The sequence below is a fragment of the Homalodisca vitripennis genome, chromosome 6 (assembly GCF_021130785.1).
Source record: "Homalodisca vitripennis isolate AUS2020 chromosome 6, UT_GWSS_2.1, whole genome shotgun sequence".
Taxonomy (NCBI): domain Eukaryota; kingdom Metazoa; phylum Arthropoda; class Insecta; order Hemiptera; family Cicadellidae; genus Homalodisca; species Homalodisca vitripennis.
Genome location: NC_060212.1, coordinates 111,648,968 through 111,675,540, shown reverse-complemented (window position 1 = coordinate 111,675,540; position 26,573 = coordinate 111,648,968). Strand labels below are relative to the sequence as shown.

Below are 26,573 nucleotides of genomic sequence, written 5' to 3'. Positions count from 1 at the left end.
ATTTTAACCAAATACGTTCTATGAAAAGAAATATTTGATTATGTAGAATATTTAGCACTAACACGTGAACAATATTTTACTAATGCCATTAAAGAAAGTTCTAAGAAACTGTTCGTTAAGCATAATTTTAACCAAATACGTTCTATGAAAAGAAATATTTGATTATGTAGAATATTTAGCACTAACACGTGAACAATATTTTACTAATGCCATTAAAGAAAGTTCTAAGAAATTGTTCGTTAAGCATAATTTTAACCATATGCATTCTATGAAAATAAAGAGTATAGTCTATATATATATATATATATATATATATATATATATATATATATATATATATATATATATATATATATATATATATAAATATTTAACTCCTCTACACAGGAGGCATGCTGTACAGTCCGGTTTGGTACAAATTGACTAGCACAGCGCACTCTGGCGACATGTCGTCAGTGTCACTGGTGAATCGTTACTCGCTCCTAGCTTACTTAACATATTGGTCGGCACGGGCGAGATCAATATTCAAAGAGACGAATCACTGACTGACTCAAGAAAGTATCCATCCTTTAGTAAGTTACATCTTTCCCTCCCCTCTCCCTTTTTCATTCCAATTATCTCTTTCTATCTCATAATAATTATAACTTATTTATGATGATGTTAGTTGATTTAGATATGTGTTATTTAGATATTACGTTTGCAACGAATAGCCTTTTAGAATTTGATTGTCAACAGAATCTTATTGGTGTTTCGCAAGCATTAGCATTGTAAACTTGTTCTTTCTCAACATGTTAATGAAATAATTATATGAGATGTTGTGTTTGATAACATTTTGTTACATTCAGGTGATATACGACTGTGTACTATGAGTAAATCTCTTGCAGTAAAAGGTGAGTTTAATAAAATATGTATATGCATATTTGGCGGTGATTATATTAATACGGAACCGATTTCCTTTTAATATACAAATAATTTCACAGCATTCTGAAATAAAATCTTAAAATTGTACCCTTTTATCTTTTTATCTCTTTAAAAATTGAATAAGTGGTTTATGGAACAAAAGTCACAATAATTGTATGCATATAAATTATATTTTTCAAATGAAATTCTTCATGATTCTTTGACCAAAATACAAAGCCTTAAACAAGTTTAAGTTCAAGTGTAACTGTGATTTTATTTTAAGATAAACTGAAGGACATTGCACTAAAGCAAAGTCTTAAGGAAAAGAACACTTTTTTTCTAAAAATAGTACATGTTTATGCATTCAGAGTAGTTTTAAAGAAAACTACAATAAATTACTAACTGCACAATATTTTGTTGTTAAAACAACTTTTTCAAGTACACTTAATAAAAAAGTATACTGTATAAAAATAAATAAAAAAATAAGATCCACCAGGTAACAAACTTTATAAAATGTTACCGGGAGTAAATATGCATAAATAGGGAGAAAACAAATAATACACATTGGAAAGTTAATTTTTCTAAATAATTGTTTCCAAAATAAATTAAAAATTTTTAAATCTACACTTTAAAAATTAATTTTGGTAAGAAGATACAACAGTAATTTATACATAAAAAACAAACAATTACATTCCCTTAAAATAATTTCAAGATGGTTTTAGCGTGCGTAGTCTAAAGAAGCTTAACAACAAGTGTACCAGATTAGGTTTCTTTTATATTATTTATTTATTACTAAAACTTCAGGTGGGAAATATTCAGAATGGCTAAAGTTAAAAACGTGAGTTGTCAATAATTGACCGTAAACTAACATAAATGTACTCTTTGTCAAAGGATTTTAAAGTAAATATCACCAAAAAATTTAAATTTTCTTCCACTGTATTCAACGTGTTTTTGGGATTGTTGTAAATAGGTTTGGAAGTGTTTGAGGTCATTTTATAGGATGCTGTACGCTAAGGGCTGATTTCTAGTGTTATAGTGGTACATTATTAATCAGATCATTTGAAAATAGTTGTTTTTAGTTTTTTATGATTTTTAAATGCATAGTGTCAGTTTTTAACAAAATTTTATAATAATTCAAAACCTCAGGCGTTCCGAAACGATTGTGTGATGGTGAATCGATTTCGGGCTTGAGCAATGTTTGATGTTAAATTCACAGCCTGAATACAAAAAAGTTACATTTTCATCACTCCACGTTAAATTTCAAACGTTGAAAGCAGGCAATTGAGGTCATTTAGTAAACAGGCCCCAAAAAAAAAAAAAACGGCTGCAGATTAAAATGTTAAATACATAATACATGTTTTCTATTTGTAGTTTGATTTAGTAAGTACAAATATTTAAAAACAAGTCAATCAATACAAAAGTCGATTGCTCCATTATGATTGAATGCATTTGTTTCAATAATTTCTATAAGCTCTACTTTGGATGCTAAGAGGCTAAGAGTTTAATTGATAAATAATGGGTGATTTTCTATTTCATTTTATTGTTTTTATTATTTTTAATCCTCAGAGTTAGCAATGCTGGCTTCAAATTACTCTGTTTTATCGGCGAAGCATACTAAATATCGGGACTATATATGATTTGACCTCCCCGGGATTTGAACCCGCGATCTCTCAGGTAGAGAGAGCCGAGACTATATCCACTAGTCTACGGAGGAGGATTGGTTTGATATCACCCTATAGTTCCACGTTAACTATCCGCTGCAGGACAGACCTTTAAACGTGCGGCGGTAATCTGGGCTGAACAGCGTGTTTTATGCCGGTGTTAAACCTGGTCACGTGTGTTTATGTTGTGTGAGGTGGTGGATGGGGGTATCTCACCACCGCCACCACAACCGCCAGCTCTGCCTGCAGCATGAGCCGGTCTGCGTAACTGTCCATGCGCACTCCGTCTAGGTACTGATCAATTACTTTACGTGTACACTTTCTTTATCTCGTTTGCTCAGCTAGGGTTCTGCACAGCCATATCTTGGTGCCGTATACTGATTTTGTCACGTACACAATGTAACTGATCGAACCACCATAATGTAAATTAATTAAGTTGAAGTATAAAATTATTAAGAAATGCGTATGGGTAATATACACATACTTATATTTTTTGTAACATCACAGTGTAAACAGCTATTGAACTAAAAGCGCTTGAAGTTTTCCTGAAATATACTCACAATATAATTTGCTACAACATTGAAAATACAGTTTGTCTTATTCACTATTACGATAGCAGTGGAATATCAACTGCAAAGCGCTAAGTAAGCGCTAAAATTAAATGAATCGTCGGTTACATTGTATGTATTTTAGATAACAGAAACATTAAGTTAACCTTCATAAATTATAAATTTAGTGAACAAAAATATATATTTGGACCCAACAAATTATCTTCATATAAACTATAATAGTTATTCATACCAGCAAATGAGTGGATATAAATATGAATTAATAGTAGCAAAATTACTGAAGTTGATCGACATTGTGTGTTCAAGAAATTTGTAGATGGTGAGGGCTATTTAAAAAAATACTTAAAATATTGAATATTGCATATCTAGGTGTTTATTAGTATGCGATATAAAATGAAAATCCAATTGGACCCCAATGGCGTTGGATACGTTTTAGGATAAAAAATGCTCTTTTCTTCTATTTTGACCATAAAAATCTCATGAAATGTTATTGGGACATCACATTATCCACGAAAATAGCCAAATAACAACACTGCTTCAGGTCGATGAGTCTAGCGCAAAAAGCAGGATGCAAGGATAAGGATTGTTGGATATAAGGATTGGATCCTTTAAGGGAGATTTCAATGGGCAGTAAAAATTATTTCTATGAATACATGATGTCTGGAGCCTACAAATCAATAAGGAAAAAGATCAGGAAGATTCGGTATATTTGATAAGCATGGATGTCGAAGTTGGTTAGTTCTGCCAACAGTATAACGGTGGTCAAAGGTCCTCTTGAAGTTCAAAGTTTTGTGCTCTTTTCTAAGGAATGATGACGTGAGAATTTAATTTATAAAAATACATACAGAGTGACGACTACATCTTAGGATGACTTTATAATTTTTAAAGTGCAAGAGAGACCACCACAGAATTTGGCAAACCGTTACTGGTAGTAGTAAGCTATTTTTTAATTAGTTAGTAAGAACATGTTTATTAGCAGCATGTGTTGAGTTGTATTTAAATTTAAAGGTCTAATTGAACTGAAAACAATACCACAAACTGGAGTTTTAAAAGGTTGATCCAGTCGGAAGAAATTTCTGTTCAAAGACAAAGTTTATCAAATCAGCCTATCAAATCAGATCTGATTGAACTCAGGCATATGATAGCACAGAAAACTCAAGCTATTACACAAGATACATTAAAATGCAGTAGCCAGTAATTTATAACCGGATAACTAACACATTGCCAGATGGTTAGAGGGGAAAAATTTTGAACAACTACTTTCAAATTAGTTCACACACTTAACTTGTAACTGTTAACTTGTATTAGTTATTTATTATGTACAATGTATTAAAGATTTTTAAAATTTTAAACAACAATTTCTTCCGATTTAACAAAAATTTTCAACTCTGGTTTATGGAATTGTTTTTAGTTGAACTATATCTTTAAAATGATGTACAACACAACATAGGCTGTAACTAAAGATTTTCTTCTTACCCCCGACTGGCCGTTCCCCTAAAGTGACATCTCTTCACCCCATACTCAGAATAGCTTTACTACCAGTAATGGTATGCCAAATTATGTTGTGGTATATCTTGTCGTTTAAAAATTATAAAGTTGTCACAAGACGTAATTGTCACCCTGTATATACAGTATAACAGTAAAATAGATTAAGGCGGAAACCCAAACTTTGTTGACAGTAACAGCTGACGTTTATTTATGACAAAGAATGTTGAGGTCAGTAATTTTTAAACTGGTTACAGTATTGTGCGCTGGGTGTAGAGGTGATACAGATGCATCAGCGCATCTTGAGTTTATTGTTACACATCTTATAAACACGTGTTTCACTATTATCGATTAAATATATATATGTGACCGTTTCATAATCACAAATCTTATCCACCTCCCTCATAACAAAATCATAATATGCCAAGTACATTCTCCACAATTTCAAATTAAAATATTTAAGAATAAAACCTTATGACACAGAATATTAATTTTATTACGTTATAGTGTTGCTTATAATATCAATTTACTACTACCAGTAGAACACAGTTTTAATCTGCTTAGTACTGAAACTCAGTAACAATTACTAAGGCGGAAACCCAAAATGGTATACTAAAACTGATACGTAATAAAATAATACAAGTTAATGCTCTTGGTAAACTGCTATATTTATAGGTGTGGATTGTATGTAATTCTGTTTCCTCTTTAATTTTTAATCGATTATCTTTTAACTATATCTTTTCTCTATATTTATGTATCTAATTTACTTATATGAATATAATTATTTATTTATACATTTATTCGTTATAATGGTTTTGGTTTTATAATTAATTGATATACACCATAAGAAATTTCAGTATATTAATGTAAAACAATGTTTTTTACATAAAGGCTTACTGGGAAAACTGATCAAGTTTGTTCGTTAGATAGATAAAAACGCAGTCTACTGTAAAGTTGTTTTGCACTAATTGTGTAACAGGAGCAGGTTTACTGTGGGTGAAATTACTGATTGTCTCGTTTAGGATTTGACAGATTAATTAACGTCAAATAAGTTAGGTGATGTTTGAATTCCCATCGTGTTATTGGAAACAAGTTTTTCCGCAAACTAATGAGAGTTTTAATGATTTGGTGAATTTGTTACGATAACGAGTCAAATGTGACATGTTTAGTCAAAATTAATTTTATTATTATCGTACTGTTTTACGATACTGTACATAGGAAATTTCGCTCATTAACTGCGAAATCATAACAGGTTACCTCCAAAAAACTACTACTGTAACCCGCATGAAAAGAGTCCTATGACAATATTGATGCTGTGTTGCCATATCGCTGTTGATCACGGTTTTCCGCTGATACGTGGCCTACGATCTCATACTGACTGCAAAACAAATGGATCAAATCAAACTTACGTAGTTTGGTGTACGGTAACAGCTGACGTTTTTATATGACAAAAGATGTTGAGAAAGATCGGTAATTTTTCGTACACATAAAACTGGCAACAGTGCGCGGAGTTTAAATGCAACATCCTCCATCGGACTGTTTTCGTGCGGGTTACTGTAGGAACTAACTCAGCTGCTGTTATAATAGTTTGTTTTAGCCAAACGATAATGTCTTTTGATAATAACATGAAATGATGGATGTATTTTGCAATTTCAAAAATACATAACACTTGATTTATAGAATAACAGTTTCCTTCTCATAGTCCCTTATAAGCAATGCGTTGATTTCTCTTTCTGTTTGCTTTTTGTTTATACTGCTAGTAATATAAAATAGTAATAACTAAAATGTTATGCACCAAATGCACAACAGTATAATAGTTTAAGTTTTAAAATATACTATTTACTTTATACATTGTATAATACATAAACATTTAGTTGTATAGTAAACGCTTTCTTCCAACAACCGAGCGAGGCGACAATAGAGAACTGAATAAAGAACATACTACTACTACTACTGAGTATAATATTCGCTACTATTGAATGTAATATTGCGAGCATCACAGTCACGTTTGCATATATTGGCATATCGGCAATTCATCAAATAATAGTTACATCCCCAGATTCAAACGTTTAATAATAAGTCCTACTGGGAACCAAACATTGACAAGAAAGTAAGGTTTTGAATGTAACGATAGATATGTTTTATAGACGAATAGCAAAATCAGACTTATTTATCAATGTTTTACCTATCAGTTTGATTTAGTACCTTCGTTTGCAACGTGACCATGTTTATATGAACATTGGACTGAAAAGGGCAGTGAAAAGTGACCTACTCCGAGAAATAAGCCAAACTACTGATACCAGGAAGATGGAAGTCTAAACAAAAACCTTAGATAAGAAACAGCGTGATTATAAGCGTAATAAAAGCGTTACGCTGCTACTATGTAATAAAAACAGTGGTCTTTACTTCATTGTGGTGGAAGTATTGTTTTGAATCTCGTCTAGTCCAAAGATGTGACACTGCACTTGTAAATAAAGTGCAGTATATGTGGCGAGAGTAGGGAGTGCAATGCGGATGGGAAGCCATGTTCTGAGTTACGACAGATTCAATTATTCAATACGTACAAGTGTTGGAAGTACCGCATGGTATGAAGTACTTGAAGACATTGAAAGAAGGGATCGTAGGTTTAAGAAACGGAATTTGGTCTTTGAGTAGAAGAAGTGAAATAAAAAATTACACCAAATTAAAATGTAAATACCACAACACTATAGTAATGAATTAATAATTTTTCACATGGATGTTAGCTTGACTGATTACATTAGAGAGTACGAATTCAGTTTGGTTCAGTACGGCCCTGATGAAGTTCGTGGAATTATCAATACAATGTATTTCCAGTAATTAATATTTAACAAGTAAAGCAAATGGTGTGGATGCAAGTACAGTGTTTTTCATAACAAATAATAAATTCGATTGCATCTGTGATTTACAGCAGTTTTTACAGCATTCTAATCACAGCAAGATGATATTTCTCGCTGCAGTCAATTGAAATAGTCCATTCTCGAGGAACAGATCATAAAGTTGCTATGGAGAAAGAAAAAAGTGAGGTAATAGCAGAGTTTTCTTTTGATACCTCACATCAATCTTTACGAAGTATTATGTACGAGATCATCACACTGTAATGGTTATTAATCCCCCAGGGGGTTCACTTAAATCTGGGGCAACCTTATGGATGTCAAGGCGCGGCACATCACTAACCACAAATGTCGAGTTTCTGGAGTGCAAGGGTAATTCTATAGGTCTGGTCTACTACGGGAGATGACTGTTAGAGTTAGTGGGATTCGTTCCCTAAGAGTCAAAGGTTCTTGCCAACCTAGACTTCTGCCATCCCCTGCCTTCTTTGACTGGAGAGGATGGTTCAGAGCTGGTTCCGAGGGTACATGATTTGAAAATAGTACCCTAAATTCTCCTCCATGGATCTCGATAGGAGGTGGCCCTACCCTCTAACCTTACTCAACCAGAATATCCTGTCACTCCGGAAGTATCGCAAGGTCCTTATAAGACTAGGTGCGATTTTCTAAGCTTTTTGTCCTAAGAGATCAAAAGAATGGTTTTTAATGAGGTTTTATATTCTGCGGAAATATAGTTTACCTTGTTTTACAATAATGGGTATTAGGTAGCGTTCCATTATCTTATCCACTAATGCTTTGAAAAGAATCCATTGATGTGTGCTTATTACGTAACATTATTAAATTATAGAGCGTCTGGTCTGATCGCAAATGCCTGAGAGCAATCAGGGTTGTAGAATGTATACAAACCTAAAGACGTATCTGAGTGGTTTGGTGTTGGCTAACAAAAAGACCCATAAACAGTTTACACCTTACATTAAGAAACTCCAAAGTCCTTAATTTAGAGAATTCTTTGATCAGACTATCGATTAAAAAATTCTGGTATAAAAAGATTTCTCGTATTTTTAACCAAATGTTTACTATGCTCTCTGTACCTTCTTCCCAAAGGTTCTACTTAATATCTAAACTTTAGAGAGAATTTAATGTATCTTGTAATGCAATGAGCCTAATTTATTATTGTATTATTAATAAAAAATAGTATTAGTTAAATTTTACTGAGTTACTTTTTAAATCAGTATAATGTTGAATACCTCGCCAGAATTACGTTATATTATTATTACTGGTCGAAAAAATAATGTTGTAATCTTCCTGTGATAAATTTATCTAAGCTACAATAATACAATTAGGTATTAGTTCTGTGACTTTCTCGACGTTCGATAATCCATATTAAAATTTATTGTCGATTCAATATGAAAAGGTTGGCAAACAAAAGCCACTATCATTGGTCTTTGTTTTCCATTGGTGACTGTTCCATTTATTCCTGAAATAAAATTGTGTATTGTGTACAACTTTACACCGCTCGTGTAGTGCATTGTCCTGATATAAACATGTGCGAGGCAATGTTACAAATAATGATTAATATCATTGTACGACTAAATCCCGGTAATCATTACAAAGCCAAAATATCATTCAGTGTTGTCTAAGTTAATCTCACCGAGAGATGAGCTGTCAGAGCAAATCGTGAGGCAGAGGTACAAAAGGATTGATTGATGAAGTAAGCCAAGATTGATTGAGGCGGAGTGAAGAGGGTTAAGCCTAAACATTCATCACTGTGAGTAGCCTCTGTTATCCTGATACTTGAATCAACCAAATTACTTTGTTATGAAATGGCTTAATATTTAACCACCAAGAGATGATAAGATGTTTCTAGGGTTAATTTCCAAGAATCGAGGTGGAGTGAAATAGGATAAGCCTACATATCGTTCACTGTCGGTAACCTCTAGTATCCTTATACTTGAATCATCCAAAGTAATGTTTTATGAAATTACAATATTTAACCACCAAGAGATGATAAGATGTTTCTAGGGTTAATTTCCAAGAATCGAGGTGGAGTGAAATAGGATAAGCCTACATATCCTTCACTGTCGGTAACCTCTAGTATCCTGATACTTGAATCAGCCGGAGAGGTGCGTTGATATATAATTACTTAATATGCAAGGATAATGAAAATGATGTTCAAAGGTTTGAGTTTGAGTAAAAAGGGATAAGACCAAACATGACTGAGATCTCTGTCAGAAACTTCTGTTATCCTGACACTTGAATCAGCCGTAGAAGTACACTTATATGAAATTACTTAATATGGTAGAAGAATGTTTAAAGGATAGGTTCTTAGAATCGAGGCTATTGAAATGGTATTCGGATAGTTATTTTTATTTTTAAAACAATTTTAGCCATAAGCCTAAGAAATGTTAGAAACAGTACTTTCTAAATACAGAAAATATAGTCAAGTTTTGATCACTCTGCAGGGAGTGGAATTAAAGGCATTTGGTTAATAGGTGGTTAGTTCATGACGGTTCTGGCATAGGGAGTTTGCTTAGGACGGTAATGATATAGACTGTTAGCTTAGGATAGGTAGCTTGCTTTTGACAGTTATGACTAGGAATTATGTCAACAACGGATAGTGATACTATCTGATAGGCTGGTATTACAGCCCGTAAATAGACAGAGTTTACTTCAAGGCTGATATGGGAATGCTTAAAGACTATCCGTTTTAGCTATTTGTGATTCAGTTGGGTTCCTGGACATGGCGGTTTTAGGGGCAATGAACCACCAACGAATTTGCGGGATATGGCTTAAAGAAGCACTTTCTTGGATCAGAGCCGGCTTTTGGTTTAAACAATTCAAGTGCTTACCAAGCTATTAGAGAGATAGGCACTGTCATCAATCGGTGGCAGAGTTTCTCTGGGTAATAATTTGGAAGAAAGACATTATATGGACTAACATCCAGTTCGCGAACTAGCTGATTAAGCTAAACAGAGGCCTTTCGATATAGGCAATTATTTCTTTTATTACTGGACATCTTAGGACTCAGTACTGGGATCCTAGGTGTACACTATGTAAACAGCCGGAAGAGACTACTACATTTTTGGGTTTTGAGGGGGTTGAGTTTAGGAGAGGAACCCTTGGAACCTCACAGCCTGGTGATAGATTCGACGTCAGCATCGAACAGAAACTCAGATTTCGTTGACGGTGCAGGGGTAGGCAGGCTCTATCAGCGGAATTTGGGATACGCAATATGCTTAGGTTAGCGACTTGGAAACTAAGAATTCTTTATACTCTCCTTTAACCTAATATAATCTAGAATGGAAATGGTAGATGGTTTGGTAAGGACGGTAATGGTATAACAAATTTATTGCTGTCTTTTTGCCGCATGATACATCGAAAACGAACTGAGCTACTTAATTGAAACTGTGCTTGAAGCTTCATTTCTTTATAAGGATACTGAATTTGACGATGGCACATCTAATCTTTTGTGATTCTGCTGAGTGTTACCGAATATTTATACATCGGTCTTATTCGTAACCATAACCGCAACGAGAACATAATAGAATAATAATTGTTTAAACAAACTCAGTACACTTTTTAATGAAAAAATGTGGATGTATCGTGTGGCAAGACATCTCGAGAAAGAGTTCATATTTTGCATGAAACTTTGGAACTTGCAACAATGGAATTTGTCTGATCGTCGTTGAAGCTTATCACCGAGTAGGCTGACATAATTTCCATTTTGTTAGATGGGGTATGTAAACATTTCTTTTCCGTATGGATTGTCTGTCGTTCTATCTGCCAATTGTGAAATGATCTACAGATTTGGTATTAGGTCTCAGCGAAGCTTTTTACGTAAAACTTGGTTTGGTATACTCCTACCAAGTGGTACAGGTGGTTAACTTATGGTAGTGTTCAGAGGATTTTCTTAGTATAGTAATGATATGTGTGGTGTGGTTAGAACGTTAATGGTGTAGGTGATATGTTTTGGGCGGCTTTCGCATAGGTGATTATACGGTAATAATACAGGTGGTTTCATTAGAAGTGGTACTGTTAATGGTGCTATAATGTACATTACATTGAGTTAGTTTTATTTTGCACATTTTCTTCGGCATTGTCTATGTTCGGTTTTGAGCGCACCTTTACGCTCTTTGCGTGCTAAGCTTGCGTTCACTGTGTGCGAGTTACCTTTCGTTGTATGCCAAAGGCGCAGTGTAGCGGGTACAGCGGTTATCGCAAGAAAACCAGATCAAGCAACGTCGAGCGTGGCTGCTGCTTGGATGGGTGGCCGCTAAGCGATCCTGTCCTTGCAAGCAGCCCGCCTCCCCGGCCATCGGTGTTGGTTCGGAAGTCACCTTTAAGCCGTTGTTCCCCAGGTTAAGAGTTAGAGAGAGCTTCTTAGCCCTAACTTCGCCTGGTAAAATAAGATATCTTTACTTTACTATCGCTTGTTTTTGGGACGGGAACGTTTTTTCATCCTATATTTTTAGCATGTTTGATATGAACAAGTTTATTGAAGAAGTAACGGACAACCGTCGTTACTAGACAAAACATGAACGTTAGTAGCGGGAAAAACGTTATATGTCAGTTATAGTTTGAGGCATGAACCTGAATGGAAATAGAGAACTTATAAACTTGTTTACAATTACTTGTCTATAAATGAGTAGCATTATCTGATTTGATAATCTCGTTATCGATGCTTATCGATAGTATCTTCTAAAAGATACTTGCAAACGTTTGATGGCAAATCTCATCGGACTTTTGATTTGCTAAACATTGTCTCCTGTGTGATTGTACTGAGATAATAATTATCGAAACAGATTTAATGAAGTCACTGCTCGTATTATTTCTGTCGGCGAACACAAAACTGGAGAGAAGGTGTTATTGTCTCTTTGCCAAACAACTTTTACAAAAGGGTCTCGGGCAGCGAGAGAGGCCCACATTTTTGTACTTTGTCAAAGGATGTTTGTTGTTCTCAAGGTTGTCCATCTAATTAGCACGTAACTGTCCTGTACGTTGTTTAAATATTAATTATAGTCTACATTGTTTATTGTTGCTATTATGTATACAGTGGAACATCTTAATGTATTATGTATCTGCGACATATGTTTATTACAAGGTGAACTCTATACCAAATGTGGTGAGTTTGATAAAACCCATGACGTAGTTAATTACTTCCAAACTTACCTTGAAGAATTTGACTTATCGTAACATCGTTAAGTTGTGATAACCACCTAATATTTATTCTTATTTGATGTAAATTATTGCAAAAATTGAAATAAACAAGAGATTTTAACTCTTGCCAATTGAACAACTTCATAGTGTTGTGAATCATTCAAAATTGAAGTGGAAATTGTCATACAGCTAGTAGTAGTAGCAAATGTTAGTATAGCTAGAAAAATACGCAACACGATGCAATCCAGATAAATCTAAGATCTCTCTAAGATAAATATAAAACTCTTTCTGTGAAAAAGGTAATATTTATAATACTGAGAATTCAAATTAATAGCGTTCTTTGCTCAGCATCAGATTCTATAATTTATTTTTAGACAAAAAGTACACTTAGTGTCACCTTACAATAAAAAAGCCCATAAGCCTCTTATTCACCCTCGCGAGCAAAGAGATCTAATCTTAATTTGGCACAAAAAGACCGAATATAGTCACTAAAAAGTCACCAAAAAGTTACTAAACCAAGATATCTTCGATGATGAACGTTCTTGCTACCAATCCAAGAAAATAAAAATTAACTTAAACTTACAGAAATACCTAAATTACGTTATATATAAATGAAAATGTTTTTACTTTTATTTCTGCAGATGGATTAGTTTCATTCATTGTAAAAAGAACTCTAACATAGTTAAAACAAAGTGAATGTAAACTTATTCCGTTCACTGAAAGGTAATTAGAATACGATGAACTGAAAGTTGAGTGGCATCTTAAGTGAATGGAAAGCCTGGCATTTCAGATTCTATTACTTAAAGATTCTTTTGTTCTGAGAATAAAGCCTCTACCGTGCCCTTACGGCTGACCTATCAAAAGAGGGCGGAATTAAATATTGAGCTTTCTTCGAGTTTCAGCATCGGAAACGGCTCAAGAATTAGAGCCGTTGGTTTACGATTACTTATAGTTAACATAGTTAATTAGTGTATCTTATAACTAATAATATGTAAAAGAATGCCAGTAACTAACGAGAAGACAGGTTATTATTGTTTCTATTGTTGACTGAGCATAAATGAATTAGTTACAGTTACATGGGTTACAAAGTGTTATATTAAAAGGATGCCAAACTTAAATTAAACTGAAATTAAACAAATTGAATACTTAAAATACTCAATTTCTGTTATCAGATGATCTATGTTACTTCAACTAGCTTATGCATGTATTATTGTGTTGCTAACGTAATCATAATTTAAGATCACTGTATTTTTGTATAAATTGTTATTTTACAAACCACTAATTTCAAAAAATCTTATTTGTAAATGGTTAACATATTACCACTATCTATTCCCTAAGCATGTTGCATCACAAAATATAAGTATTTAACACTTTATAGCAGAGAACACATCACTCAACAGCAGCTGAGTTTGATTAAGCAGCGCAGTTGACATTCCCACTACGTGTTGTTGACACCCAGCGCGACTTACAACTCAACCGCAATCCCCTAATGATCTGTTCGCACCCTAACACTTTAAGCTCGTCTATGTTACTCTGCAGTAAGTGTCATCGTCATCACGAGTCTTCGAGTCTTCACGTGTGGTTGAGAGTCACATTATAAAATCCGTTGAGAGGATGTTAGAGTTTCAGAGTGAAGATCGTGTGTACACAGGTGCCCAGGGTTCCCGAAACGCTACATACGGCCGTGAGATGATGACACAATTATTACAGTTTACAGTTTACCACAGAGCCATGTAGCGTCTCCTTTGTGCTGTTAGCTTGCAGACAAAGGCGGTATAATAGCCTCTGTCACTGTGTGAGCACAGGTGCCCAGGATTTCCGAAACACTAGACACGGCCCTGAGACGATGTCACAATCAGTACAGTTTACCACAGAGCCATGTAACGTCTCCTTTGTGCTGTTAGCTTGCAGACAAAGGCGGTATAATAGCCTCTGTCACTGTGTGAGCACAGGTGCCCAGGATTTCCGAAACACTAGACACGGCCCTGAGACGATGTCACAATCAGTACAGTTTACCACAGAGCCATGTAACGTCTCCTTTGTGCTGTTAGCTTGCAGACAAAGGCGGTATAATAGCCTCTGTCACTGTGTGACCACAGGTGCCCAGGATTTCCGAAACACTAGAAACGGCCCTGAGACGATGTCACAATTAGTACAGTTTACCACAGAGCCATGTAGCGTCTCCTTTGTGCTGTTAGCTTGCAGACAAAGGCGGTATAATAGCCTCTGTCACTGTGTGAGCACAGGTGCCCAGGATTTCCGAAACACTAGATACGGCCCTGAGACGATGTCACAATTAGTACAGTTTACCACAGAGCCATGTAACGTCTCCTTTGTGCTGTTAGCTTGCAGACAAAGGCGGTATAGTAGCCTCTGTCACTGTGTGAGCACAGGTGCCCAGGGTTTCCGAAACGCTAAATACGGCCGTGAGACAATGACACAATTATTACAGTTTACCACAAAGCCATGTAGCGTCTCCTTTGTGCTGTTAGCTTGCAGATAAAGGCGGTATAATAGCCTCTGTCACTGTGTGAGCACAGGTGCCCAGGGTTTCCGAAACGCTAGATACGACCCTGAGACGATGACACAATTATTACAGTTTACCACAAAGCCATGTAGCGTCTCCTTTGTGCTGTTAGCTTGCAGACAAAGGCGGTATAATAGCCTCTGTCACTGTGTGAGCACAGGTGCCCAGGGTTTCCGAAACGCTAGATACGGCCCTGAGACGATGACACAATTATTACAGTTTACCACAAAGCCATGTAGCGTCTCCTTTGTGCTGTTAGCTTGCAGACAAAGGCGGTATAATAGCCTCTGCCATTGTTCTCATGCAGTCAAGGTGTGATTGGCCTAGCCTGCTGTTTCTGTTACGTTTCCAGAAATGTTAATTTTCTTTACTGGCGCGGTCTCTGTGCATTACATACAGATCACATGTCGAGTAATAAGTCTCACTAAGGTCATAATGAGTAAATATACATGTGAGGGACAATCAACCACGATCTTGACTATGTAGAAATGACTAGCAGTTACCCACGGCTTCGCACTCAATTCCGCAAGTTTTACACTTGGATAAGCACTTCTGTTTCGAGTAAATTGTTGAGTTTGCCTTGATGCCACGATCAAGAAAATATGTTAAATGTTTATAATTATGGCCATTGTAATTTACTTCGTTGTTGGTATTTTTACTCCATTGTTGATTTTGTTTTGTTTTCCAATCAAGAAAATATTAGAGAAGCCTATTTTTGTCAAAAAAGAATTAGTATTGGTTTTATACCAGTCTCTAGATTTTTAATACTTTAGAACACTTAGAGGAATTGGTACATTAGTTCAAAAGAACTGTCCAGAGAAGTTTAATCCGACATAGTTCTTTTCGACTGCTCAAAGGGAGTCTTCAAAGTCAAATACCTTCTTTGTTTTAGGACATTATGTAAAGTACATTAGTACTCACAATAAAAGGTAAACAAATACAAAATAATGAGCAACGTTTCCACAGAATTAATTATATTTACATTACGTTAATTACATTTGAGAGGCTCGTTCAAATAATATTACTTCAGAGACCAAAATTACATTTTTCGCTACATTAACGAACAGTAGGGCGCAGCCCGGAGGGTTAAAAAAAGTAAGAAGCCTATATTCATCCCAGGAACCGTAAGAGTGTCAATGTGAAATTTCAGTACATTCGGTTGAGTAGTTTATGCGTGAAAACAAAACAAAAAACAAAGGTACTTTTGAATTTACAATATTACTAGGTAGTTCGTTGCAAAATTACAAGCATACATCTCAATTCAATCACGAGACAACAACTTGCGGACAGGCAACAACAACTTGTGAGATATTTTACACGCCCCTTTCGTTGACGCTAAGCCAATTAAGGTTACAAGACTGGAAAACAATTTCCCAGTTTGAAGGAACCCCAGTGAAATAAATGTGTGTATGTTAAAGTGTAGGGACCAAAACATCTGACTCAATTTTCCGGGAATTCAGAGAATATATGATTATTGATTCGAGTGTCACTGAGAAATCGAACTTCTTGGAGAATAAAGCTGCCTCCCCCTCCCTCCTCATCCCTCCATACCCAACCTCCCACTCAGGAATAACTTTGTTTCCAATACATAGGAATATGATCTAATATATAAAAATGAAACTGTTCGTGTGTAACAGCATCACTCACAAACGGCTGGACGGATTCGCCTAATTTTTTTTAAAATTTGTTCGTCTTGATCTGTAGAAGGTTATAGGATACTTTTTATCCCTTTCCCGATTCAGGATTCCGCCCCACTGGTTACAGAAATACCCGTAAGAAATGCATTGCAGCAAACATATGTTATTAAGTGAAAGAGTCTTTTCAAATTTTTAATCAGCTGTTCTTTGTAAACATATATAATGCGACAAAAAATATATTTATATATAATTTAATTACTACACTTATAGTTTTAAAGCATAGAGTATGCTTAAGAGAAACGACAAATTTTGTTTAAACTGTTTCTGCAATCACTGTTAAACATAGACTTTACTATCCAGATAATACAATTCAAATTTGACGTAAAAAATTCACCTTTAACTGCAATATTTATTTAATATAAACCATGCTCATGCTTGATCAGAAGAGCAATGCAGATATCATAATTACTATCTTACGTTGGCTACAAATATAAAGAATGTTATAAAATCAACCTTAGTTGTTTTTTTTTTGACAGAAGTATCAGGAATGTGGTACATACCTTCATAATGCGCCCAAGAAGCTCACGAAGGAACGACTATCAATTATCTCAGCAATGTTTAGAATGTGATAGAAAATGAATAAGTGAATATAGTGTACTGTTTTCAACGGGAAATTGCGTGCGAAACCGCGGGAAACTTATTGAAATGCGCAGCGAAGCGCGCCGGGTCCGCTAGTTAGTTACAAATGTGATGAGCGTAAAATATTCTTCATTTAAATAAAAGTCACCGTACTTTAACTAATTCTAAAACATAAAATTGACCAATGGAATTGATAATATCGGTTGCATATATTTTAAAGGAGAATGAAAATTATATACCACTCTCCTAGTTTAAAATGCAGTATTTAATAAAACTTGATTATTGATTTACACATTTTAAGGATAATAATTATATAGAGTTTGGTGTTTTTTAAATTACTTTTCCCATATTTAAAATCCATAATGATGTCGTAACAATGGAAATGATAATAACAAATGCTTAGAGCGATAACTATATTTCAATGAAGACCAATTACTTGTTAATTGGATGGGAAAAACTTAGAGAAGGAGATGCTTTGATAAAGCACAAAGTTGTCCCCGCTGCCCCAGGCCACCCTGTAAAAATTGTTGTAAAATCAGACAAAGCAGTTTTACAGAGCCTCGTGGATCCCGAGGCTATTGTGAACAAGAGGTGAAGCACATTGTTTATACTTTTTTTTAAATTACCGCTATGTCTATATTGGTGCAAAAAATATTTTATAAGAACTTTAACTCTCATTAATGCGTAGTTTGGGATCAAAATGTTACAAACGGCTTAATTATAACGATTCATTACGTGGAAATGTCATTTCTGTTAGCTGCTTTACTGTAACTTCATATACATGGATAGTTAAGTACAAAGTTACGCAGTTACACATTTAAATTAAAGAAACTCTTTTCCTAGAACATCATCCCCAAAGAAAAATATCACCACATATTTTGTTACTACATTATTGTTAGTCTGAAATAACTGGTGATAAAAGTAATAATTATTATCCACACTTGAGGGGTTGGAAAAGTGCCATTTGTATCTGCCTGTAATCACGATATATCGAAAACGAACTGACCTGAAATTGACTTGAAATTTTGCAAGAAGTTTCATTTTCATATGTGCAACATAAATTTCAATGATGATGTTTGGTACATTGCTAACCATTACGGTAACGAGAAAATCACAGAATTCGGCATACCTGATACTACTCAAATCACATTTTAACGTGACGTCGTAAAAACATTTAGCCTTATGAAAGGAGCTGTAGGCTCGAGATTTGGTATGCAACCTGCGCGAAGTTTGTTAAGCAACACGTGCTGTGGCGAATACCTACCTTGTATATAATTAAATACATGCAATAATAAGTCTCTTCTCGAAGGCATTTTAAACTTTTTGAAAAATTAAACCCTTGGAAACTGTAATTGATATTAGGAATCGTCACCGGCTAGTAATTAATAACGTATTTCTGTAACGTTACGAAGCTGTGAATGGTTTGGTGGCACGTAAGCGACAAATGACGTGTTTTGTTATTTGTTCGTTTCCTCAAATCAGCGACATTTAAATCAATTAATTGGATCAGTCAATAGAGGCAAAACTGTATTTACTGGGCTACTGGTAATCCAATCATAACGCTGGGACAGTTTCCCGTAAATTTGCGAAATCCAACAGTATGATGCGATCTATCTTTTGTAAGTAAAGATAAATTAGTTTGCACCGATACAGATCATTTATATTTACTATACAAATAATATTATTATTAAAAATGTGTCCTTTGTGGTTTAAAGTATTAATAAAGTGCATTTTCAAAACAAATACATATTGTACAATATCAAGTAATTTTGAAGTTGTGAATAGATTAATTATCAATGTTATTAAAACTTGATTAACGTACTTAAAACTTGTTTGTGTTGATACAATTTGCAGCAAAATTAAAAGTCTTGAAGTCAACATGGTGTAAGGACAACATAATTCAGGTATTTACATAAACTAAACCATAACGTTTCATGAACCATGTTTTCTTTTCTTCATGGGCCAAAAACTGAGACATTTTATAAGGTTAAACATAAACGGAAATATGCACGTTTGTGCTGTATATTTAATTTGTTTGCGCTGCTCTTGTCTGTGAAGCAACTTTGTTGCGTTTGTTGCCTTTTTTGTTTATCGTTTAGTGCAAAATATGTGCACGCATGTATTTTGTCTTAGATTAAGTTTTTTGCTTAAGGCACATGACAAATAGGACAGATAATATTTCTTGAAACTTGGTGTTTCAGGTTTTCTTAACGCATAACGACGATAAACGACCGGAATTATATGATGCAATAACTTTAAACCAACTATCCCCAATTAAGCTTCAAACAAATAATAGTGTTTTGTCGACCGCAATAAATGTACAGATAATTTTATTAAGTTAAAGAATAACCGAAAACTTTTCAAAAATACTGTAACATGAAGGCATTGTAGTCGGATTTTGATTTGAATAGCTTTAAAAAGTTAAACAAATTTATCTCAGCTCAATTTTATATTAAAACGAGAAAAATAGAAAATATTCACACCAAATGTGGCTTTGCAGCCATATGAAGTAGAATTTAATGGCATCTCGCATCAAACCCAAAGAGAAACTGTTGAAGGTATATGAGTTTTATTCAGTATGCATATTAATGATAACTAGAGAACATGACACATTTTTATAAAAAAATTCCTTTCCATACATTGGAGTTGTTTTAAATAATATTGTATTACAAAATAAATTTTAATAAGTCGTAATAAAAAGACCTGTGACTCCCTGAAGGTATAACCCATTTTCATACCACAGAAAGTTAATATTTAACAGTTTTTTGAGCGGACATAGTTACCGTAATGTTTAAAATTTTCTACTTCAAACGCTTTTTTCGTTTGGATTATTCAAACAAATTTTCCATTTTTTTTTTTGTTTTTACGATGCAATCTGTGGACTAGGACCAAAGTAAGTGATGTCAACCAAAACTCGATTACACAACGCTTAGCGATTTTCAATTTAAATAAAAACATGAATACTGCCAAAATATAGCTGTAATTGCAGCAATTTCTCTGTATATTAATTGTTTTGATCATATACCAAAATATGGTTATCAATTATATCTGCAGACATTTCCTGGTACAGTCATAACATTTCCATAATAAAAATTGTAAACTTAAAGTTCAAATGTCAACAAATTTTTATTCATTTTAAGATCAGCTGATTGATATCTGGCACAGCTAATTAGTACTTACACTATATCAGTTGTTAATACAGAAGATAAGTAAAAGTCCTCATTTTAACTTTATGAAAATCCACTCATCTCTGTAATATTAATATAATTCCAGAAACCACCTGCCCATATGTACGCGAATCATGTTGTAGTGACAAGTTCAGTACAGTCCGTCTCTCAGCAAACTGGTACGGTATCCATTTCCTGATTGTTTCCGCAGGACAGATCGATCTGTTCACCTCAGTATGGACGGGTGCCTCAACGATTTAATAATAATGAAACTATTAGAATAATGTTTTTACATCCACTGTTTATAAAGTAAACAGGTACTTATTTATGAAAATCTACTAATTAAATAATATTTGGCTTCGACCAGCGAGAGGATTCGAGTTCATTTGTATCTTATTGCACGTATGTATTAAAAAATTAAGTAATTGACACTAGTTAGATCCTGTATATGTGTGTGTTTATTATTAACCACTAGCAGTTACCCGCATTTCGCCCGCAGTTTCATAGACACGTGTATGAAAACTTCTGGCTCGAGTGATTTATATTTCCTACGCCAATTGTGTTTGTCTTTTTGCCACGGCCAAGAAAATCGGTCAAAAAGTTAATATTTAAGGCCATTGTAATTCACTATGGTCTTTGAATTTTTTATTCCATAGTTGATTTTGCCTTGTTTTACGATCATGAAAACATATAATTCTTCATATTCATAATTCAAAGGACAACTAAGATGGGTTTTATAAGACACTTTTTAATAGTAATAGTTAGATAATAACTTTATCTTTTATATTTACATGAAAGTACTGACCAAGCACTTCATATTTAACGTTTTGTAGAATGTACAGTTAAAAGTATATTTTTATTAAATATTTGAATCTTCCATCTGGATATTTTCTTACTCCATGATAAACAGCGGTTGCAGAAAATGTTTGATGTAAGAAGTGATGTTAGTAATTGCTAATAAAAATTTAAAATTTAAAAGAGAAAAATGGTTATTGTGGGTTATTCTTTGGAGATAAACATATTATGCCACTGAGAACGTGTTTGTAGGCCTTTTTGAAATATACAAATCCGTAGTACATTGTTTTGTTGTGATTTGTAATGTTTAGTCAATATAAACAATGAAAGCGCTTAAAAATATCAATTTTAGTACTATAAAATTTGCATATGTATGATTAAAATACTGATGTATAATACCTAGAAACCTGTCCTAGTTCATGACAAGCCGACAGTGGAAACTGTATCAAAATCCGTTGAGTAGTTTACAAAATATTGATGCACAAATAGAACAACACAAACAGAGACTTTAATTTATACTATGTATTCATTCTGAAGTGGTTTCTTTTTGAAGTGAGCTCCTCCACCCTCACGTCTACATATTGAAATAATATTTATAAAAACATATTTGAACAGTATATCAATTTCAAATTAAAAATACTTCACTCATTATATATATATATATATATATATATATATATATATATATATATATATATCGTATGGGGGAAAAAGGCAGCTATCCATAAATAAATAAACTAAAAATTACAATTATTAAAAAGTACGTAAGAACAAAGTTCTTGAGTCATAAATTAAAAATAATATTAAGATCTCCCGTCACAAAGCTAAATCCAAATTACTGAGCCAGTTTAGAGACCCATCCTCCAAACTACTCAGACCAGCCAGACCACCAAAAAACAATCGCAAAGGGCAGTCGTTTACAATGTGCTCCATTGTCTGAGAGTTTGCGCCACAATCACACGTCTGGTCGTCAGTAATACCCCACTCATTTATTTTATATGAGTTAATGCTGTTTTAATAAATAAATAATGTAGATATTTCAAAATTTCATAGTTATATAGCAAATACTTCTCATTACATATTTATCATTTACAAATATTACTAAATCATTTATAATTCCATATTTAAAAATATTGCCTTTTTGTTTCGTCAAAATGAAGGCTTTCATTTTATTTTCATTAGCACTACTATGGTGGCAAGCGATAGATAACTGTGCAGCACATAAATCTGTTTGCGTGATTACTATTTCCATTATGCCACAGCGCAATCTTGAAGTATCATCTTGTAATTTTAAAGTAAAATAATAAATTTTTGACGCAAGTCATAAATAATTATTCTAATCCACATTTCACTATTGCGAAGTACATTAAAATAAAATATACAGCGAATGCGAACTGTATTTTTCAGATCATAACACTAAACGTTTCGGTTCTCTTCTTTCAGAGATCACTTTTGTCGAGAAATATATCTTTTTGAGAGCTATTAATGTCAAAATTTATTTATAATTTCATTTTGTATAGAAAAATTCAAAAGTCGTTTGTTGCAGCTGGATTCGTGTGAGTCGTTATCGTGTAATTACGAAACAAACAAACAAATAAAACAAACAGACTCTACATTTTAAACAAAAAAAGGAGAGTAAGCCTCCTTATCCTTTGGCAACAAGTTTTTCTTAAACTGAAAACAATACTACTCCCAGCTTGTACAGTCGAAACGATAAATACCAATAATAACAAGTGTATTACACACCATAATTTACAAATGTAATTAAAAAACATAAATGTTCTTTATAGGTAATTATTGAGAATGGATGGGTTTTATATCATTGAAGACATTTGCCATCGTGTGTTACAAGAACATAAGAATTTAAACGTGTATTATCCTGATATCCATAAAACTAAGTGTGTATATATATATATATATATATATATATATATATATATATATATATGTGTGTGTGTGTGTGTGTGTGTGTGTGTGTGTAAATTGAGCTTGGTTGTTATTTAAGATAAAGCTGATAAAATATTTCCCAGGAGCTGAAGCTTTGTTGAGGTAAAACATTGAACTTGTGGAGTGTTTCCCGAGGAAGTTCTTGCTGGGGAGATGTTATTATTTCCCTCTTCCAGAATAAGAATACAATCGGGATGGATGTTTTTATTAAAGTGTAGTTGTAACAAAGCTTTTACAAATGTACTATCAAATAATAAGAATGGTGTTAAACATTTTTAATTTTATGAACACGTTTAAACACGTTCCAACTTGTATTCGAAACTGTGACGAAGAAAGTGTTTGAAACGAGTGTTGCACTAAGAGTAACGAGAAACGTGTTTGGCATAGAGAAACGTTTACGTCAGCTTTTAAAGTAAACTTTGCCGGAAACTAAAAGAAATGGGAAGTTTACTTTTATGAATCGGCTGTTGATAAAACTTTGAAGTTTCCAACCTTAGGCAACGAATGAAGTCAGCTTTTCCAAGTATAAGAGCTGGTAATGAAATCTCTAATTATATTTAAAAAAAAATACATTTTAATCCACGTTTAATTTTGCAATTACGATACAAATAAAAGAAAAGTTATACAATTATATCTAAAATACGTACGTTAAAGGTTTAAATGGACCTCAGAATGTATATTATTATGTGTATCGATTTTTGTACAGTAATACATCGTTAGAAATGAATAACTTTGTCCGTATTTTTAATATTGCTGTTAAAATGTTCACAATTATCGTACAGTAGAGGAGTAAAGTCTTATCACCCTTTGAATACTTTCCTCAAACTCATATTATAAGCCATCAAGTAAGTTTTTCTAATATATTAGTCAAGTAGGTTTCTCTTCTATAGCCGTCAAGTATGTTTCTCTATTACAGGCATCTAGTAAGTCTCTATAATATAGCCGCCAAGTAAGTATTTCTAGTATATTATTCAAGTAAATGTCTCTAGATAGCAGTAAAGTAAGTTTCTTTAGTATAGCTACCAAGTAAGTTTTCTCTATTCTAGGCATCAAGTAGCCTATTCTCTGGTATAGCCACCTCAAAAATTTTCTCTAGTATAGCCTCCAATTAAGTTTCTATATTATAGCCGCCACGTAAGTTTGTCTAGTATAGCACCCAAGTAAGTTTCTCTATTATAGGTGTCAAGTAAGTTTCTCAAACATAACCGCCAAGTAAGTTTCTCTAGTATAACTGCCAAGTAAGTCTCTCTTTTATAGGCGTCAAGACAGTTCCTATAGTATATATGTATATATGTCTAGTACGATTCTATAGAATACCAGACATGCAAGTTTTTTAGTAGGCCTATAGCCATAAAATAAGTCTATCTGATATAGCTCTCAAGTAAGTTCTAAAAGTAATAACTTAAAAAATCTAAAATAGATTTTATAAAACAGCCTACTGATTTATACAATTAGAATGCTTTAATTAACAAAACCTTCGTTAAAGTCGGGTCTTTTTCGTTTAAGGGCCAGCACAAAAGACCCTAGCTTGCCTATTCAAAACTCAGATCACGCGATGCTTGCTCTTTGCCAGATCAACTCACCACGCTTTCTGAACAACGCCATGACTTAAGGTTAAGTGTAAGAAAGGGCCATGAGGCCCCAACTTTGCCTGTTTAAATAAACGAATTTTCATTTCATTTCATGACTGCTTACACACACAAAACTCAGACAGAACTAACGCAGGTTTCATTACAGGCAAAAGATAAGCGGTACGTGTTTATCACTGATAAGATAAGACGAGTTTATATTAGAAGTAGTACCTGGACTACTGCCCTACGAACTAATAACACAAAAAAAAACGATTAAATGCACTGTCAGTCAGGTGTAGTATGTTTGTAAGGTGCTGGCCCTTAAACGAAAAATACCCTTAAAGTCAATAAAGTAATACACTGCAAACGTTGATAGAAAGAAATAGAAATTATAAATAAACCGGACGAAAGCTATACCGCCTGCCACTAACCTATTATGGCCCTTTTATCGCGCCTTGTTTATTTGAGCAGCCGGCCATTTCGACTGTAATCGTAGAGCCATTATTTACAGGAAGGGTGTTGCCCCCCTCCTCCCGCCTGTTGCTATGCCGCAGTGTTAATTCTTCGATGTCACGATCTGGTAAACTTTTTGCGTAAAAATTTAGCTTTATTATCTTTAGATATTTATTTTTATTAATTGTTGAGATTGAAAATGAATTATACGATACTAATTTTCATGCTTCATAATTATTTAAAGTTAATTTTGGAATCTATCGTAAAGATACGCAAATGCCGATGTGATTGCAGGGGGGAGACACAATGATCCTACCAATCGTTAAACCCCTTCCCCATTCTAGATTTAGAGACGGATATCTATGAGTCGTTGTCGCCGATATTTATGTCTACACCCTTTCTTAAAAATGAGTTTGCCTGAAAGCTGTTTATGCTGAATAATATATTACAAACTTGTGTTATTGAAAACATCACAATTTTACGATTTTTTCGAAGATATCTTCCGTAATGTTTACGCAATTTGGAAACTGCAATAATTTATTTGTTCTGTGTTACTTATATATAATATATATATATATATATATATATATATATATATATATATATATATATATCTTTTTTTCTTTTTTTTTTCTTGTGTTCGTGTGTATACGTAACTGAACTCCTCCTAAACGACTGGACCGATTTTGATGAAAGCTTTTGTGCATTTTCAATGGAATTCGAGAATGGTTTAGATTCACAATGGTCCACTGGAAAATGTTTTGTTAATTAATTTTTCATATGTAAGTAGTTATTGATTTTGGAGTGTTTTACATTGGATCCGGCAGAGTGCACTACGACACGTAATACAAAGTGAGCTGATAATACTTTCAGCTGAATTTCGTCAAAGAGGCAGAAACATTTGTTTGCATTTAAATTTGAGAAAATATTACGCTATTTTAAAGTGCTTGATCAGTAGTGTAGTGCAGATTGCAACGACGAAAATATAGAATTTTAATTTAGATTGCACCAATGATCAATAGACCATCTAACGTATTGCGAATACTATTTAAACGCTGTTATAAACACTACTTTTTTAAAAAGCTATGTATGTTTGCACATAAGGTAATTGAACCTGGTTACACAGAAAGTCAATAAAAAAATCCCAAAGAAGACGCTTTACAACCGAAGTTGGTTTTCGTCGGTACATTTTATTAGTCGGGATACAAGGCAAACT

The 26,573-nt window shown here is 33.7% G+C and overlaps 1 protein-coding gene across 1 annotated transcript in view; it reads right to left on the bottom strand.

Annotated features, from left to right (window-relative positions):
- Positions 1-26,573, bottom strand: part of LOC124365519 (ryanodine receptor-like) — a 310,046-nt gene that overhangs the window by 227,445 nt on the left and 56,028 nt on the right.